We start from the raw sequence: 12,570 nt of genomic DNA, 5'->3' as shown, positions 1-12,570 counted from the left end.
CTCTAGTGAGTGATGGGGACTCAGAAAAAAAAATGTTAGGTTTGATCTGTTTTGCTATACTTTTTCTTCTGAAAAACAAAAACAGAAATCCTGCTGACAGATTCAGGGCACACTTTAAAGTACTTAAAAGTGGTGATTGCTCTTCTAATATTCCTTCCCATTTTGTTCTATTCAGCTATGACTTCTATGACCTCTGTCTACACTTTCCAAAAAAGGATTCCAGGACACCTAACACAGAAAAGCAGTCCTAACCAAACCTTCTATATACAGTTATTAAATAGCAGAACCACTACAACTACCTCAAGATTATTTTTCTTGTTTTTATATATTGCCATGCTGTATCAGTTTGCTCCTTCTAACTTCTTTTTCCTAAATTAACTGTTCCTGTCATTTGTTTGTAATATGCTTCACTCACTTCTAAAATCTGGCATGATACCTCAATCATTCACATTGACATCAGTAGTCCACAGTGGAAAGCTGCCAGCAATACTCTTATTATTTTGAGGTGTTTCACTTCTTATATCCTAAATTAAATTAAATTATCCTAAATTAAATATTTTGGGCTTCTTCATTAATTTGGAAGATTTGATACAAGGGAAGTCTACCAACATCTTCATGATACTTTTCTTTTTTTAACCAGAGGCCTGAAAGTCCCTTCTCCCCCATGCCCCAAAATAGAAATTTTGTCTTCATTTCTATGAAACTATTTTGAAAAAAAAAACTTGAATTTTTTCTCCTTTATTTGCCAGATGTTGACTGCTTCAAAACTTTCAGTGTTACTTTAATGACAAATTTGTCTCAGTTCAGATTTTCCCCAAAAGACAGAACTCAGGTATGCCCATATTTTGTATTACCAAATTGAATTAATCATAGATGAAAATGAAGTTGCTATTTAATGCTGATTATGTTTAGGTTTTCCCAGTTGTTAGTAGTTATGGAGAAGGTTATACTGATCCCAGACCTCATGATCTACCAGGAGTTTTTATTTGTAATTGTCAAGCAAATGCAGCAAAGAGAAAGAGCACATGCTGCAGCTCATCTGCACATCAGGAGTTCTGTAAGCTGAGTCAAGTTTGTACAGAGATCATCTCTCAAGAAGCCTGCATGGAACAGGAATGAAGGCTGACAGAACACTGCTGTCCATGGCACAACAAACAGCATTAGTGAGCAGCAGCATTTCAACCACAGTACCCTAACAAGGCATAACCTGTTTACAGCAGCAACTCAAAACACTCAGAAAGCATGATTATACCTTATAAAACCAATTCAGTTCCAAATAATACAATAGGGTACACAATATTTAACACTTCAATTAATTATATTAGTATTTTCCTGCTGCATACAATTATGAACTTCAGTGACCTTAGTGCAGATACCTTAGAATTCCATGTACTCTGTGACAACAGGCCTCATACTCTAACATACATCATGTGTCAAAGCCAGTATGATTCATTCTTTTAGTCTGTATTGTAGAAATACTCTTCCTACCTATTCTACATCTTACAACAAAATTAAGAATTTAGGGCTTTTCCCCCCACCCAAAGTAAGCAAAAATACAGAAATAAAACTTGATAGTCTGCAATGGCTGCATTTTAAAGTTTGAGTTTGTCTTCTATAAAAGAGATGGTTCTCCAAGAGGGTCCTTACATGTACCTGCATGTTTGAAGAAACTTACACTGTGTACAATATAAAGAAGGTACATTTACAGCGTTAAGTTGATTTTTTCTAGAAATTTCAGTCAATAGCTTCATGTGGGTTTTTTAATTTAAAATAATACCTTCTCAACTAAAGCAGATAAATGTATCAGATTCATAGTATGAGGGTTGTCCTCCAAGAAGTTTTCCTTCTGCTAAACTATCTTCAAGTCTTTCTTCCACCCGAAGCTGGATGTGGTTGGGAAAAGGAAAAAAAATGGAATAAGAACAAAAAAATAGTTTGTTGGGCTTTAGTGTTGTCCCACAAAAATTAAAAAACACAAATAAGTAAAAATATATTTTAAAATTCCAGTTCATCATATACAAACATGTTCATAATTTGATCCATTGTCTTACCATCCATTTCCTCTGGCACTTGCATAAGTCAAAGCCAGACAAAAAAATTCAGATTAAGTTTATATGACAGGCATGATCTTTGTGATGTTACAACATGACCCAAAAACATAAAGTAAAATCTAAGGTTTTGGAATTCCCCCCATCGTGTCTGTTTGGGCTGTTTGTGTTCTGCTGTCCCAGTCATTATCTTTTGCTTACTGAGATTTCTCCCTCTCTCCCCTGATTCCTTAGACATTTCATAGCTGCTGGTTAGATGCTATTACCATGTGACATGTTCAACCTTTAAAACAAATAATTTACTGTGAAAGTTGAAAACTGTTAGAATGATGAATTTGAATGTGTATCACTGAGTTCTTCAGGCCTAAAAATACTGTCAGACTCTAAAACCAACAAGTATAATGAAACTACCCTTCTTTCCAAGGTCTCAGAAGGTGGATGGCAGGGTTTTTCCTGGCTCTTTGCTTAGTGCTGTGTAGCCTGTCTGGAGGTGCAATTTACAAAACAGCATTTTCAGCTTCTAACTGGCAGTCCCATTTGAAATTAGCAGCAATGAGCACTGTGCTGCTACCTGCCATTCCCACTTATGTTTCTGTGGAAGGAATGTCACATCAGCTAAAGCTGGGACCAAGCCACACGCAGAGGAGAGAAGGAGCTTAGACAAGCAAAGCTCCCCAAATCCCAGAGCACCAAAGTGCCACCAAAGCAACAGGCACTGCTGTTCCAAGAGAGCCTGAGGAACTGCTTTGCACAGTAGAGAACAGGGAATGGAAGAAAAAATGGTGCTCAAGTGGCTGCTTTGACAGTGCCAAGAACCTCCTGCACACTGACATCAGTAATCTGGGCTGCTGAGTTTTGTTTCCCAGGGGAAGAGGGATGGGTTTTGTGTCGTGTCCAGGGGCCTGTGGCCTTCAGTGGGCAGCAGCCTGCAGAAATTCCAAACAGTGCAGGATGTGTCCCAGCCCCAAGCTGTCACCACTGCCAGCTCAGGCTGCCTTGACAGTGCCAAGTCCCTCCTGCACACTGACACCAGGAACCTGGACTGCTGAGTATGGTTTAACAGAGAAAAGGGCCGGCGTTGGTGTTCAGGGACCTGTGGCCCTCAGTGGGCAGGCGCCTGCTGAAATTCCAAATGGCACAGGCTGTGTCCCAGACCCAAGGTGCCACCATGTCCAACTCGAGCTGTCTTGACAGTCCCAAATGCCTCCTGCACACTGACATCAGGAACCTGGCCTGCCGAGTTTTGTTTCCCAGGGAAAAGAGACGGCATTCATGTTCAGGGGCCTTTGGCCCTCAGTGGGCGGCCATCTCCTGAATTTATGCTAGCCAGCAAAAGTGCTACAAGAAAACCTAAACCCAGCTTTAACTGAGTTACTAATCTGAAGGAAACTGAAAAAATACAGAAGCTCCTGGTTCCAACCAACCACCCCACAAGTAAAAGGTGAGTTTCCAGAGTCAGGCCTGGGCTTGGGCAGCTCACACCTTCTACCACAGCCTGACAGGCTCTCCATGGCCTGCCCGAGATGTTTCTACTGGTTTTATCATTGTTCATCTATTACAAGTTTAACAGAACAAACCCTCCCCTAAAACCCTTTTCAGGTGTCATACAAATGTGGTTTTTCCAGCCTCTAGCCTTTAGATTTGAGGGAAAGATAGCAACAATGCCTTAGAATCTGAGAGAGGGACTAGGCTTTTTACCTCAAGCTTTTTTTTCTTAAAATCAAATAACGGCTCAACTGAAAGAGTCTTTCTGCTAACAAGATTTTGACACTGGTATAGAGTGTGGTCAAATGTAATGAGTTCAGTAATTGAATTTGGTGTTGGGTCTGGCTCTAAGCCTTAGAAACTAGTAGGCAGCTAAGTGGTGTTTCTGTAATGGAGGGAGATAAAAGCTGGACAGATGTCCAGTTTTCTCAACCATAAAAACTATGTTGTGTTGTCCAGAAAAAGATGGTATGTGTTGAATTAATGAAAGCTGTTTGGATAGCTGCAAATCCTACAGAAATCATCAAGCAGAAAGATGCTGAAGACAAAGTAGAATAAGGAACTGTGCTAAATATGCTAGTATTGTAATAAAAAAAAATTCTTGTGCTTTCAGCACTTCATACTTTCCATTCAGAATAGCAAAACAATATTCTAGATGACTGTTCTGTGCATTTTTGTTTGTGCCTCCCAGGAAAGCTTTTGGATAGGCTTGAAGGTTAAAATTATTTGATAGAGCTCAAAATATCATCTTCTGAAATGAAGAAAGCAACCATTGCCTCCAACTGTAAACGCTCTATTGCTCCTATGGTATTTAGGACACTAAAAGAAAAGAGCACATAGAAGGGGGACAGGGATTTTTAATGTCAGCACAAGAGCATTTCATAATTTGCTTCCTTTCAGTTAAAATCCTAAAAAACAAAACAAAAAAAAGCCCTCCCAACAACAACAAAAACCAACAAACAAAAAAAAACCCAACAGTAACCCTTTCATTGCTCTACTAATGCCTTATTTTTAAAAAGGGTAAATCATTCCACAGCTTGCCTGAAGTTATGTGAATATTATACAAGAATCAAGAGTAAACCAATATTAACAGCAGAATTAAGGTAATTTTAAATAGAAACTAATGTGTTCCTAAGCCCTGTTTATTTCAACAAGATTCAATAAGGACTTCTTCTATGTTTTAAGTAAGCAGGCAGCAAAATCTGGGTATGCAGCTAAGCCTGAGCATGAAGAGTTTTCAGGCCAGAAAATCTAAGTCCTGCATGCAACTTCAAACTCAAATGTTAATTTCCCTAAAATTAAAATGATGCTGATAAATACAAAGCGCTTTCAACAAAATTTCTCATCACTCTGTAGCAGAAAACTGTAATTCCTAAACAAAGATTAATGCTGCCCTTTCCTACCTAGAGTAGAATCTCAAAATTTCACTCTAATTCTTGCCACAATGATTCACAGAAGCTGAACAAGTTACTGAAGTCTCTCAGGCAATAGTGTAGAACTGTTTATGATAGTTAATGTTTTCTTCTCTTTTGCCTCTTCTACCACCACTTAGTGACACATGCTTTTGTTTCTTCTGACCCTATACATGCCCTTTAGTATTTTTACAAACTCAGTCTTTCTTCATGAAAAAAGGAAAGATGAGTTCGGACCTTCAGATTGCTGAAGGAACAACAGAGTAACAAGGCAGCAGGCATTGTTGAAACATATTTAATGACCGAATTCTTCAGAGAGTTTTGTGAGATCAAAAAAAAAAAAAATTACTTGATGTTACAGTTCCTTGTGGGACTTGATTTTTGTTTTAAATTGGGAAATATTGTTCCTGAAGAAACAGTGTACTGATTTGTTAAATCCCCGATTTGAGTAGCTTTTTAAAGTTGAAATGTAAATGGCATCTTTTCTTTGTGACTTAAAGAAGTCCTCAGAAAAAACAATCTTCTAAGAGACTGTGCAAGCATCAAAAAATAACTTATTTGTAAAGCATTTAGTTGTGGGATCTCAGCACCTCAGGATGGAGGTGCAGAGAGGCCGAGACCACCCTTGGGGGGCTCGGGAATCCTGGAATGTTGCCAGAAGTGTCTGGTGGCAGGATTTTGATCCTACACAGGAGACGAGACCTGTATGAGGACTGGGAGGAATTCACTGGGTGTATGGTGAAGGGATAAGTTAGTTAAAGTGTAAAACACAGGGTTTAGGATTTTGGTACAGGGGGGTCTAAAGAAGTAAGATGGAGGAATTGGGGCGTGTCCTGTCCTTCTTCTTCTTCTTGGCCTCCATCTTCTGTGGTGGTGGTGGCACTTGGGGATTGGTTATTACTAGAAGTGCACCGGTTAATAAGGGTAGAAGGTATTGGGGAGAAATGATAAATATTGTACACGTAACTTAGGGTATAAAGATAAGTGACCGCCCAGGGGCTTCGGGAGTGTGCCCATGGCTGACTTGCTGTGCAGACCTCTGTCGGGCTGAAAGAAAATCTTTTAGATAAACAATTAATAAACACCAAGACCGAGACAAGATCAGAAGTCTCTCCTCGTCCTTTGAAGCGCCGGGCTCTTCAAGGCCATCTCTGGGCCTTTCCAGGCCACCTAAACAGCACAGAAAACCTTACATTTAGTCAATAAACGTTGGGCATGTTAGTAGGAATTAGTGCTTTTTGCCAGGACTAGATGCAGAGCCATACTAAACTACACTGAACAATTTATCTGCATTTCTGAAAGGTACTCCAGGGCAATGACATCAGGCTGTTGTGCAGTAAAAAGAAATAAATACTAGAAAAGCCAAAAATCTACAAGAAAGCAAGTAAAATCTTCAGTATAGATAGTATAGATCAAATGCAGCTAGACCTTTTTTCACTAAAAGGAAGTCACTTTAAGCCAAAAATAGTGCTTTCTGAAGCAGAACAGCTTGATTTGGTACTTATATGAGGATCAGAACCTGTTTTTATAACTATGCCTCCCCAAGATCCAAAAATCTATTGTTTAGATCGTGAGTTTTGTTCCACTGCTGTTAATTATCACAAACTCTTCCCATATTTCTTCACAGCTCTGGATTTAAGTATAAGAGTTTGTGCTGTGGTGATGGCATGCTCCCTTCTCTTTTCAATACAAATAATCAAGGTCCTCTCTGCATGTTAACTTTCTGTATTTGTACCTTCTATAGGAAAGAGTAAGCCTTCAGTGTTTGGTTTGTAGTTGTCTCACCCTCTAGTGGCAGAGAGGCTTTAGTTCTCAGGGATGAAGAAATGGGAGATGGAGTTTTTCCTCTTCTGGTCAACTGTGCTGTGTTTCCTATTTATAGCAGGTTGATAAAGAACTGAAATTGTTTTATTTGTTTATAAAGCCACAGAGCATTGTCTACAATATGTGCCCATCACCTCTAATGGAGCAATGCAAAATATGCTGACCTACAGGCACCGAAATAATTAAAAAGGTGCTAATGAAGGGTGGTTGTATGCTCAGATGTAATCCTTCAGTTATGTGAAATGACTGCTATAAAAGCCTTCCTGTGCCACCACAATTAGTAGTAGTATAATGCTGCTGCCTGAAGACTAACAGAGATAGAACTTCTATTTTCCTCTAAATTCAAATTCCCCATTAAATTTGCATTTAAAAGCAGAAGACAGACACCAGACTATTTTTGTCCCCAGAAAGACTTAAAATCATAATACACAGATTTTGTAAAATAACATGCTGACCACGTATTAGCTGACAAATTAGCAGATTTCCTATCCCGTGTTTGGGAAAAAGAAACAAAAAATAAAAATATATAAGAAAAGTATTGAGTAATGTTGACTTTTGCAGAAATTATCTGCTACTTTACAAGATCAGATCCTTAGAAATGGAATTAATTTAAAACTGTATCACTTAAGTTTTGCTATTGCTATTTGGTCTGTACAGTTGAACCAAAACAGAAAAGAGAAAAAGCTATGAGGCATTGCCAGCACTTACTGAGAGACAGCCCCTAAGTGAATGGAGAACTCTGGAGATACTAATCAGCTGTAAGGAAAAGCCTTTGGCCATATTTTAAAGGAGGATGTATAAAGTACAAAACCACAGGGAGCAGCAGCTTAGCTGCCAGTGCAGCAGCACATTTGTTAAAACAATTTTACCATTTTTTAAAAGCTTTTCGAAGGCATAATTCTTACTTGTAAATATGCTGTTGCTGATAATCACGTAAAGTTCTAATGTCATCTCTAGCTGTGATTGTTTAATTAACAAGTACAGATTATGGTGCATCATTCTGACTGCCTGCATTCTCCACTATGATATTTCTTACACTCTGGTCTCCTGCAGTTCAGCCAAACTTTGGCAGTTTGATTTATTTTTCACATGGCAATACAAGACAGGTATTTCTGAAAATTGGGGTACAGAAAGTTACAGTATTTTTGCTACATCCAAAAATCCTACTGGCATTAAAAATGAGAACTCCTCCTAATAGAGCACAGAAAAATACAGCCACATTTATAGGACTGTGAAACATGAATATGAGCACAAAATGCCCTTATGGCTGCTCCAAACACCAGCATCCTCGAGCAATTGCCTAGAAATGTGAGCAATAATAGATTTGCTATCCAAAAAGACCAAATTGCACAATTATTATGAAAATAAGTCTAACAATCCAAGCAAAACCCCATACCAACATCACTATTTTAATACCAGCCATGAAGTAGCATTTTTATAAGGATGCCAGCCCACATTCGCAGTCATTTTGTAGATACAGTGATCAACAGTGTCTTCAGAAAGACTTGTAGAGAAAGCAAACCTTCAGAGAGAATAGCTGAGAGTCACAGGGTGCAATGTTCAGGCTGCAGAGTGAATCTGTCCTCTTTGGTTACAAAATCCAAGTTTAACCTATTACCATGGAGCTGGCTGCAGTCATTGCAGGAAAAATCTGAAATTGTGCAGCCCCATGGTCTCACCATCCGAGACAGGGTGCAAATGCTGCCTTGGGTACAGCAAGCTCACTTAACCTACTGCCCTACATGCTCAGTACTCTCTCCATTTTCTTATGCACTTTAAAATGTCTAATAAAAATATTTTACTTAATGTTTCCTCATATATAGGTCTCAGAGCATGCATAATGGGAAACAGATGACGTGAGCACATACAAGCAAGCTCATTTTGTACATATGAGAAGTAGCTTTCAGAAAAGAGATTGAGTTCTTGTGAGTGGGATTGGTTTAATTACACCACAGACTTTGATCCTGTTCACAATTCCAGTGTGAATTTGGGCAAAACTTAACTGAAATGGTACAATTACAGACAGAATTAAAATAAGAAATGGTGTTTCAAGACTCAGGGCTGCAGTAAAACATCTCTGAGCAAAGAAGATGCTATTAGACAGAGTGCACAGGTCATACCTGTGTACCACCCTTATTTGCTGCAAAGTCCACATAAGGCATATTCTGGTCATGTAAACAAGTCCCTTAGGAAACAGGAGTGCAATATCAATTCACAAGGAACAAAACATATAACAGTAAAATAATAATGTTTTACATGTGTTACATTTGTCACCATATTAAGCATTTTTAAGGAATTTTTACTTGCCTTTTCCCATCACTCTACACTGGATTTCACTAGTAAACAAATGTGTTGCAGCAGTAGCACAGCAATGCCCACATCCCCCAGCCACCACTCCATGCTGTTAAGGGCATCAGACAAACACCAGGTTAATGCCTGCTGCACTCCCTTTGACAGGCTGCTGAACCTGAGGGTAGCTGCAAATGACATTGATGAATTCTGATCACCTGCTCCATGTGTGCGATGGCACATTCTCACCCATGATCCTATTTCCCTTTCAAACAAGGGGCAGTGCAAAATCAAGCATCACAGAGGCTGCAGTTTGGAGCCCACAGGTCTGCTCATTTTGAAAGTTGCTAAACTAGTAGTTAGTAGTAACTTCTAACTTCCACTGAAGAATTTACACACTACACAATACTGTCTTCTAAGGAGCTGAGCCATGAACCTTTCAGTTCATCGCAAGCTGTTGTTTGCATTTAAATACACAGCATATAGCACTTCCCCCTGTCGAGCACACAGATACATTTACCTGTTCAGCCTAGTACTGCTATTCCTCATTTAGAACTTTAATAATAGGCAATCAAATTAACCCTGAATTCAGGACAGACTTAAGTCTGTAGAGGACCCAAACCACCCATGCTGAATTCCATCTGTGCACAGCACAGTGCAAGCAGAACATGACAAAAGAGTACTGTATACACTACACCCATACCTTTTTGCCTTCTGCCACTGGTAAGCAGTCAGTTCTCCACACAGTGCTCCTCGGGAGGGAGAGGAGCAGCTTTCTGGAGGTGTGCAGACGCTTCTCTGAACAGGACTGCCATTAGCACTCCATTTGAAGCCCCAGCCTAGGACACAGTGCCCATTAGCCGGGGAGGGGACGACCGCCCAGGCTGTGACACCTGGCAGCAGGAGCAGGGAGCAGCGTTGTGGCACCAGCCTGAGTTCCAGCACAACCTCTGCACCCGCAGGCAGCCACCGCAGCAGGGATTTGTGCTCGGGGCATACCGCTGTCCTGCTGAGCTTACTGCGTGGGACTGCATGCAGGGCACAGAGCTGGGGCTACACGGCATGGTTGGGAAGACAATGTTGGATACTGCTTCCCTTTCCTCCTCAGGCTTTGGCTTGCCTTTTTACCTAAAGGGAAACCACTTTCACCTGTGAGCAAGAAACCACTTTCACCTGTGAGCAAGGAAATGCGGTTCAAAAAACCCCTAGAAATATCATAGGCTTGAGTTTGAAACAGTTTGGGTTTCTTTTCCTGCTGCTTTCTAAAAGCTGGTTCTTGCTTATCCTCTTCATGGTTCAAACACAAACTAAAAACCCTGGTGCTTTGTATTTATATACTGGCAGTAAACTCCAAAATCTGGACAGGCTTTATTGCTATCTCTGCCTCTCATATAGCTACTTTAAAGTTGTGCTGAATATTAAGTATCATAATTTGGAAGCACGGAAGAAATAACATCTGTTGTAACCTGAAATACCAAAGTAGGCCTTTTCATTCCATACCAGTCAGGAAACTAATAACATATGTGCAGAATGCATTTCATATATGGCAGTGACATATTTGCAAAACATTCAAATTATAGTTTCATCCTTTGACCGTTTGTATTCTTGACCATTAATCCATCTGCTTCGGTTCCTTCTAATGCTAATTCCTAAGCAAATGTAAGCAACTGACCACAAACAAGTCAAAATTCAGAAGTTGTAGGGATATTTCACTGGTATTCTACTGACATAGCTGAAAATCTTTTGAATCATTAAGAGAGAAACAGAGTTGGTATAAGTTATACACCAAATTGTTATTTCATACCTCTAGTTAAGTCACTGTTAAGATACAGTGGTATCACACAGGACAAGAAAATTAAAGACAAGCATAAATATTTTCACTACCAGGATCATAGCATATAGATGCAAGTTGGAATTAGGAAGTTTATTAAATTAGCTTTTCCTGTGAGGGTTCTGGTGCCCATTAGTGCTAAGGTGAGTGGCATGGGATGGGTATCCCTGTTACTTCTCTTAGGAAATAAAGAAAAAAAGCCTGCACTTTACTCTTACTTTGTAAAACTCTTACTTCTTTAGATTGTTTCCTTACAGATGCTATTCATTCACTACTTCATTTTTGAGTTTTTCTAAAGATCAGAAAGTGCAGTAGGCTATTATAAAACTGAGTTTTTGTTTCAGATAAAGAAATAAAGAAAATTTAATCTGAAAGTTCCAGATTTCACCAAAATTCAGCAGTCCATGTTGGAAATAATGATTAATTTAAACAGTTTTAATAGATTCAAGAACACAAACATACTTTTAAGCTCACTAGTTTTAATTTGTTGGTGTTATAATACAAGGGGATAAAAAGATCTCAGAATTTGGATGTTATTTTAAAAAGGTCAGAGCACTACAAAATGTATAGCCTTTTAATGGTACTATTTTAGAGATAAATTGTGGCTTGAAGAGCTTCTCAATTTTGATCCATCCACAACAACAGAAGTAGTTACAATTAGTGTTTTGAGCCACTGACTGCTATGTAGTTGCTGTCATGTTAGTGCTTTGTTATGGGTTAAAAAGAGCAGAAATTTATTAATTCCAGCCAATTCTGACGTGAATGTATGTGCAGAACAATTCTGGACAGATAAACTCTTTCTAGTAGATCATAATGAACGAACTTCTTAATTTATCCCAGCCAGATTAAAAAAAAACATATCCTTCGCAAGGGTTTGATTATTAAGAAATGTTTTGACAAAATGGGGTAGGTAATTAATTCAGCTTAATGTAGTTACAGCTTGTCTGTGTAATTTCATATATAAGAGAAAAGGCATCTTCCAATTATAAAGCAGAGAGAAAGCAGTAATATCAGTCTGTAAGACTGAGTCTCAAAGCCACAGCATTTTATACCAAAAGGGCCAGCAGGGACATAAAAGGCACACAGTCTCATTCATGTACTTTTCAGTGTCCATTTAGCTTCATTTTCTGTAGCCCACTCTTTCTTATAAAGTAAAAAATATTCTGCTGGACAGTCAGAAAAAAAAAATGGGAGGTGTTGTCTAACACTTGTGGCTGCAGCCCAAGCAGTAACAATGCAAGTTTCTTGGCACATTAAAATATTCCCCTCCAAGGTGCTTGGTTACTTTCTGAACTGCTCTCAGCTCTCCCTGCTGACATTACATGCAGAGCTCCTTACTGTGATGGGGTAGCTATTTGTTTGGTAAAGGTAATTGTCATCTAGGAGCTAAACAGAAATCACAAGCCTGCATGTCTGTCTATCTAAAATAGAGTAGTAGTCAGTGCTTTCAGCTTTCCTGAGGATGCATTTGATTTTACTGATTTAGGACATTAGGCAACATAGGCAACGTTGTTTACTCTTTTTTTTTTTTGCTAGATGATAATTCCTGAAAAATTCTTGTTTCATGTTCTCTATCGCATCTCAATTCTGGAATCAAGGAGCATGTGGCAAAGCAAGCTACTTGAGCATTTACTCCGTGGAATGTCCAAATTCCTCAAAGAAAATGGTGAAATAAGAATTC

This window comes from Ammospiza caudacuta, chromosome 7, assembly GCF_027887145.1.
Source record: "Ammospiza caudacuta isolate bAmmCau1 chromosome 7, bAmmCau1.pri, whole genome shotgun sequence".
In the NCBI taxonomy this organism is placed as follows: Eukaryota; Metazoa; Chordata; class Aves; order Passeriformes; family Passerellidae; genus Ammospiza; species Ammospiza caudacuta.
The sequence above is the reverse complement of the archived record's forward strand: the minus strand, read 5'-3'. Positions refer to the sequence as shown.